This window comes from Mugil cephalus, chromosome 14 (assembly GCF_022458985.1).
Source record: "Mugil cephalus isolate CIBA_MC_2020 chromosome 14, CIBA_Mcephalus_1.1, whole genome shotgun sequence".
In the NCBI taxonomy this organism is placed as follows: domain Eukaryota; kingdom Metazoa; phylum Chordata; class Actinopteri; order Mugiliformes; family Mugilidae; genus Mugil; species Mugil cephalus.
The window spans coordinates 23,631,899-23,639,379 of record NC_061783.1 but is presented as its reverse complement, the minus strand read 5'-3'; the positions used below and the strand labels follow the sequence as shown (position 1 = coordinate 23,639,379).

Sequence of the window (7,481 nt, the reverse complement as noted above, 5' to 3'; positions counted from 1 at the left end):
GCCACGGATCTTCTGTTTACCTTCGACTGAGTCAACCCTGCGCTCATCTAATCTGCCTAGCAACAGCAAACTGATAATCTGATTGGCTGCTGCCAGTGTGACGTTTCATTATTTGTTCCTACAAACTATAGACTGTAAAATTAATGTATAATGACTAGAATATGTACAGTCAATTGTTGAACGTAATTATTTATTTTTAAAAAAAATATATATATATATATATATATATATATATTTTAAATATCTATCAGTATTTAGTAGGTTTTAACGCCGATGGGACGTTACCATAATGGGACGTTTAAGGAATCATGTAAATCTAAACTTCTTCACTGCCCTCAACTAAACTACATAAGTCTCTACCATAAGCTTAACAAATCTTTATACTCTTTATGGTTTCGTACTGTCCGCATGAACATTAGTCATCGTAGATTTTGGATATTGAGAAATACTGCTGCGACATTTGTGCTCAACGATAAACAGAAAAAAAAAGAAAAATATTTTTTAAAAAGTCGGTGCTAGCTGTTACCGCGCAGATGCTCAAAATAAACGGAGGGCTCTGAATGTCACATGAAACCAGGAAGTGGACAGTTCTTCGGATAAAAAAAAAGTTTGATTAGGATATATTCAGTCAATGGATTAAACTTTACAATGAGAATAGAATCCACTTTATTTTCTAAATGTTCCTGCTGGTGTTTGTAGTTCTTCTGGGGACAGTAGTGACGGTAAACAGCGGTAAGTCACTGTTTTATGAACCTTTGATTGAGAGTCGAGTTAAAAACGAAAGGAAATCACCTGTTACCTGTTGAACATTTAAAGTAGTTTTAGTTGAATTAGTTGTTGTAGGTTACTCCTTTGTTGAGTTTTAGTCATGTAAACTGGTTCATGTTTAGTGTCGTTGACTGTGATAGAAGTTCATTCATTCATTCATTCTGAAAAGGGCATAAATAATAAATCTTGCAGCCTCCATGTTAGTGGATTAGACAAACTAAAACGTCACACACATTTTTATCAAAGATGGTTTCTGTTATTTTAAGTGGTTAATATAAAGTTAAAGTATGTTCAAATGAAGTTTCATTTTAGTTGTTTGACAGGGAGTTCACTCAGCAGTCCCAAAGGAATAATTCAATAAATAACTAATAACTCATTAAAGTACAATTTTAAATTCAGATATATGAGTATAAGTATTCAGACCTTTTACTTCTATCAAATCCACAATTTAATGAATAGTTGGTTAACGGTAAAATTCCTGCATCCTTAACGTTAATTCGTCACGAGAACAGAGGCCAGTCTGAAATTCTAGAAATTCGAAAATAAAATTAAAAAATATCATGCTGCTACGTAGCCTCCCTCCAAACATCACCTCATCTTCTCTGCTTCCAGATCAACCTGAGGTCAACGTGTTTGCAAAGAACAAAGATGAGACCCACGTTGTTTATGTGTGTGAGGTCAAAGCCTTCAACACATCAGACATCGTCCTGAACATCAAGAAGAATCACTGTGTTCTGACTGAAGAGGACGGAGTGAAGACGTCAGGAGTTCAACCGTTTATAAGTCACACCTTCCAGAGGAGAGACCATGTGGAGATTCCTCAGTCTGACCAGTTTAACTACAGCTGTGAAGTCATTCAAGCTGCGTCCCGCTTTCGTGTTGAGAAGGTTTCAGGTGAGAACGTTTTTATTGTCTTTATTGTTTTTTATATTGAGTTTCTTTCTTTTAGATTATAATTCATACATATAGTTTGTCCAGCAGATCCCCGTATTATTAGTCCTGATGTGTAAAATGTATTTTTTGGCGGGAATAGAACAGAAGAAGAAGTTTCCACAGGCTCCTCCTCCAGCGTGAAGCGTAGGGGCGGGCGATATGACGATATTAAATCGGGACCGATTACAACGTGAAGACGATATGTCAAACTGCAGAGATCGTGGGATCGTCGAGGGCACATTCTATAAATTGCAGATCTATGCTGATGCACCGTCGCACCAGACGTAATACGTCGTCAACCTGACCGACCAATCATAGCGAGTGACGGACAGTACCGCGCTTTCTTACCCGCCTCCTTGTTTATGTGTGTAGCGGTAGCCGCATGGAGCCATGGCTGGAAGACAAACGGAGTTGGTCACTATAAAAAAATCCACCTCCATTACATGGAATTGGTTTGGATTTTCAGGCAAATGTTTTGTGAAGAGTTTGCACAGAGCAGGCTCGCACGTCGGGTGGCAACACGACGAACCTGTTCAATCATTTGAAGAGGAAACAGCAGGGGCCCGGCGGCACCGGCACCGCAGGCGGAGGCAGCAGCTAGTGTAAGACCAAAACAGTCAACATTAACACAGGCATTTAACCAAGACACTCCGTATGACAAGTCAAGCAAGCGAAAAGCAGTTACCTTTTATCTTGCAAAAGATCAGGTACGTTCAACACGGTAGACAATGAGGGGTTCAAACGCCTGCTTAAAGTAGTTGACCCCCGGTTTGAGCTGCCCAACCGAAAATACTTCTCCAACACGGCCATGCCACGTCTCTACTCTGAATGCCGAGAAAATATTGTCTGTTTTTCATTTTTTCAATTTAAGATCGTGATAAAATCGAAATCGTGATTTTATTTTTAAAAAATCGTGATATGATATTTTTGCCATATCGCCCACCCCTAGTGAAGCGTTTAGGGAACAACGTAAATCTGAGCCCTAAAAATAACCAATAATAACTAATTCTGTTTGTTTTTTATAGTGTACTTTTAGATCAGACATGGACATTTTACTGGCAGTCACAAACACAAATTAATTAAGGGTTAATACCAGTGGCTGCAGTGGGTATACTGTCTATACTCTAACTCACCCGTGTAGGTGTATACGTGTGGGTGATTGAGTGAGGAGGTTGTATCAATGAGCGTGCAGGAAAATAATGAACTGTATTTTGTCTTCAATCAATTTTTGGCGGGTGAAAATGCCCGTTTTGTGTTGTAATGGTCCTTTAAAAGGATTCTAAGCTCTCCTGTGAGCTCTGATCTTTACATTATGAAGCTCATGAATGAAATGAAGTCATATTTAGGCAGAAATAACCTCTCAGTAACTATCCTATGCCTTCAATCAGTTTTTGCGATGTGAAAACTGATTGAAAACTGCAAAACACATCCAAAAATGGGAAGTAAATGCTATGTAGGGCCCAGATCAGATAAAAACAATGCAGAGCCACGAGGATCATTGCAAAAGTTAACATATCTTTATTGACAACCCACCAATGTTTGTTATTGCCTATTTTCCAAAGAATCCAATCCAGAGAAAAGCAGACGCTTTAGCGCTACCGCTCAACGGGCTGCTGTGCGGCCAGAAATCAGATTCTGGCAGGAAATCACTTTTTGACACGACACCAGCAAACAGACTCCTAAAACTGTCAACGTTGAGTCGAGGATTCACCTGGACCATGGTATAACAAGTATTTATGCTGTGCATGCAATACAACTGTGTTGCTTTTATTTTGAAAAGCCATGGCGTATTATTTACGTATGGACTCTGTTAGAATCTGTGTTCATTGATATTTAAAAAGGATGATTGAGACGCCTTCTTGCCATCTATTAAACATTTATTGAGATTTACTGAGATACAGAAAATAATTAATGTAACTACACGGCCCCTCCTAGTGTTGCCCCCTAGTGGCAGCACAAGGTGTGTTAAGGCTGACAAAGGCTAAAAAAAACAGCAGAAATTTGGAAGGAAAATTGATATAAAATAAATCTAATATGTCTTGGGATACGACCCTCACAGTGTCTGATGAGAAAAATGGGTTTTATGAACTTACAGGTTGAATGAACTGGTTTCATTCATTTATTCTTGGATGAAACTTTTCTTTAACGTCACATGTTTCTCACTGAACAGATGATTCAATTATTGTGGTTTAACATCCACATTATTTCAGTAACAGATCAGGATTGTTTTGAAAGACTGAACATGAAAATAATGTGAATGTTTCTGTGTTTTAGATCCTGACTCAGATGGAGGAGGACGGATCATTTCATCTAAGTTCATAGACACAAAGTAAGACGTGAGAATATCTTTAATTATTTACTACAGATATATGTGGTGACATTGGTCTGTATCATGCTGCTACGTAGCCTCCCTCCAAACATCACCTCATCTTTTCTGCTTCCAGCTCCTCCTGATGTGAAGATGTTTCCAGAGAACTATGAAGTTCAGACCAACATCATTGTAACGTGTCTGGTCTCAGGCTTCTACCCAAACAACATCACTCTGAATATGAAGAGGAACGGCCGTATCTAACCAGAGAGGACGGAGTGAAGAGTTCAGGAGTTTGTTCATATGAAGACGACACCTTCCAGAGAAGAGACTTTGTGGAGATTAAAACATCAGACACGTCTGATTTCTGCTGTGAAGTCATTCATGCTGCATCTGGTTCACGAGTTGAGAAGTTTTGGTGTAAGAAAGTTGAATTATTTTTGTCATTTTATGTTGATGTTTGTCCAACAGCTCAGTTCATCTTCAATAGTTGTGGTTGAACTGAAGTGAGTGAGATGATTGTAACTAGAGAACAGGTAAAAGTTGTCTTCACATAGTCTCATCTGAGAATACTCTGACACTCTGGTTTAGTTTTGAAGCTCACATGTTTCTCTCCTTCACTAACCACTGATTTCACTTTGTTTAGTCATTAAATTCAATCTTTGCTGAGACTTTACATCCACATTTGACTAACACACACAAACTGATGGCAATGTTTTCTGGGGTTTTTAGATCAAAAATCTTCCTCCCCCCTCCTCACTCTGGGGAGGGGAGACGAGTTGGTGCAGCGATAGGACCCCTTGGTTTCTTTTCCCTGGTTTATTTTGTGATGCTGGTGTGGGGGCTGGAAAAAAAAGACGAAATCCAAAAAAAGTTCATTGTTGTGTATCATCCCCTTGTTTAACATCACCCAAGGATTGAAAGGAGCTAGGAGGGGGAAAAAAAAAAGGATTGACTTTAAAACACCTCCCAACCCACCAAATTGGATGAATTTCCCCAAAGTGGGGGAAACCACAGGCCCCCCCCCACAAAACCCCACTATGACATGTTTTTCTTCACATAAAAAATTTTCCCGGATAAAGGGTTGACCCCTTTAAACATTTACAGCAGGAAGAAAAGAGAGAGAATCTTTTTTTTCAGCATTCATGAACGTCAAAAAAAACAGCCACTGTCTCAGCAAAAATAAAATCTTTTTTGCCATTGGAAAATTAATGAGGGGGGGGGGAATTTATGGGCCCAATATGATTTTTAAAGGGGTGAAACGGGTTCTTCCCTATTTGTAACCAAGAGTGTTTAATTATCTGTTATCAGAGCTCTTTTATTTTTGGGAACTGTGGACAAGTAAAATCCTTCAAAAACAACAACTTCTCCCAAACAATCATCCTTCATTCTCTTTTTAATTTACAGAAGCTGCAATAAAAGGCAGCCCGGAGCTGCTGCTAATAACCCCTTCAGGAAACTCCCCCCGGGAACGTCCTTTCTGTTTTCTGCCTTTCCCCGTTGTGAATGTTGGTGTTTTGGGTTTTTTTGTTGTGAGGACTGATTTAAAAAAAAGTGGTGATGTTTTTTTGGTTTTTCCTCCACCATCAAACTAACAATGTTTTTGCCCTTGGACTCCCTCCTGATCCGGGACACATTTACTAGATCGGAAAGCAGCTTAAACATAAGTCCAGTGCCCCTTTCCCCTCAAAAAATTGTTGATCCCCCGCCTTTTGTACTAATCCAGATTTAAATGGGGATGATCAACACTCAGACGGGGAAACCACTGGACAGGGGGGAAATTCACTGAGTCAGTTTAAGAGTAAAGTGGATGTTTCTATCAGCAAAAACCAACACTGATGTGTTCTGAATTTCCCGACAAAAAAATACTGTGTGCCCTGATTTTCCCAAGTTAGTCCGCAAAAAGGGCGCGGGCTTTTTTTAAAAAACCAACTTCACCCCACTGTTGTAGAAACATGAGCCCGGGAGGAAATAACTCACTTCATTTTCATCTTTTTTTTACAGATCCTACAAGGGGGTTTAAAGATCTTCCCCAGGCAGTTTTTTTATTTCTCGGGTTACTAAATTCGGGTTGATGTTTTTTAAATAAAGGTGACATTTTTAAAAAAAACCAGCTCCCGGGGCCTGAAAATGTCCCCAAATGTGATGTTAAAAACCAGATTTAGTTAAAAAACCCAAATTTAACATTATAAAAAAACAGATACCACATTTAAAATGAAACGGTGTTTGACGTCTTTGTTTTTAAAAGTACTCAAAGTGTTTTGGTTAAATGAATTATTTTTTCTTATGGCTCTAATTTTAAAGCTTATTACATAAAGAATAGAAAAAATTAATTGGGGCACATTTTCCCTTTTTTTATTTTTTACCCCAAAAAAAAGCTAAGGACCCTAGACTCCATGACTCCCTCCCCCTCCCCCCTTCCAGCCCCCTGCCCCCCCCCCAAGGACGAAACCCAAAGCCCCTTTTTGGTGTTTTTTATTTTGGGCCTTTCAACACCCCCCATCAATCCCCTAAGGACAAACGGGACTCCCCCTTTTAAAAGAGCAGGGGGCCCAAACAGACTTCCTGCCCTGACGGAGGCAGAAAGTGAGGCGAAAAACCGCCTCTTCGTGGAAAAACGAACATGGCCCACGGGGGAACCCAAAAGTTACCCCCCCCCCCTCCAGGATGCATGAAAAGCCTTCCAAAAGGAGTAAACCCTTCCGAAGATCTCCCCAAAACAGTTTTTCCCGGGCCCCCCCTCACTACCAAGCCCGGGGTTTTTCCCCAGGTCGGGAAGGCAGCCCCTCACCCCACCCCCTTGACCCAAAACTCACCACCAGGGAGGGGGCCCAGATGACAGCTCGCATCTTTCTGAATCCCGAAAAAGGACTGTTCCTCCCAAATCACTCCCCTCCACTTCCCCAAAAGGCTTTGGGGGTCCCCGGGGAGAACTATGGGGGCCCCCAGATAGAGTCACCTACAGAACTGGAGAGGTCCAGTCCTCTTCTAGATTTTGGGTTTTCCCAGAGCCCACAAAAATTCTTGGAGATAAAGCCCCCTTTCCCACTGGGCGTAGTCCATGAGCTTGGGAACCCCAGTCGTGCCTGACCCCCGATGCCTCCCCCCCTCCGGGGTGGGGGGGGGTCCACAGGAAGGCGGCTTCATTTTGGGCCCTTTTGAGCCGCCCCCCAGGCCGGGGGCCCATAAAGAAAGATGACCTCCCCCTTGTCCCAACCCAAAGGCCTTTTCCCGGGGACGTTTGCTTATCATCCAACCTCGGGGAGACATGTTCATGTTTTAAACAACAGTGGGGGAAGTAAAGGGACAATAGGGCAAAGAAACGGGACTTTATATGATTTTTTCAGACCTCCCTTTTACAAGGAAACAGCAAAAAAAAAAGAAGAGACGGTTTTCATTTGAGAGTCATTCCCCGCTCAAACTTTTGGAAATTTAAATTGGTGTTTTTTGGGTTTGGGAGTGGGGAACAGAG

General features: G+C 41.0%; 1 protein-coding gene across 3 annotated transcripts in view; it reads right to left on the bottom strand.

Annotated features, from left to right (window-relative positions):
• Nucleotides 1-7,481, bottom strand: part of LOC125019927 (H-2 class I histocompatibility antigen, Q10 alpha chain-like) — a 175,597-nt gene that overhangs the window by 143,119 nt on the left and 24,997 nt on the right. The window lies entirely within an intron of this gene.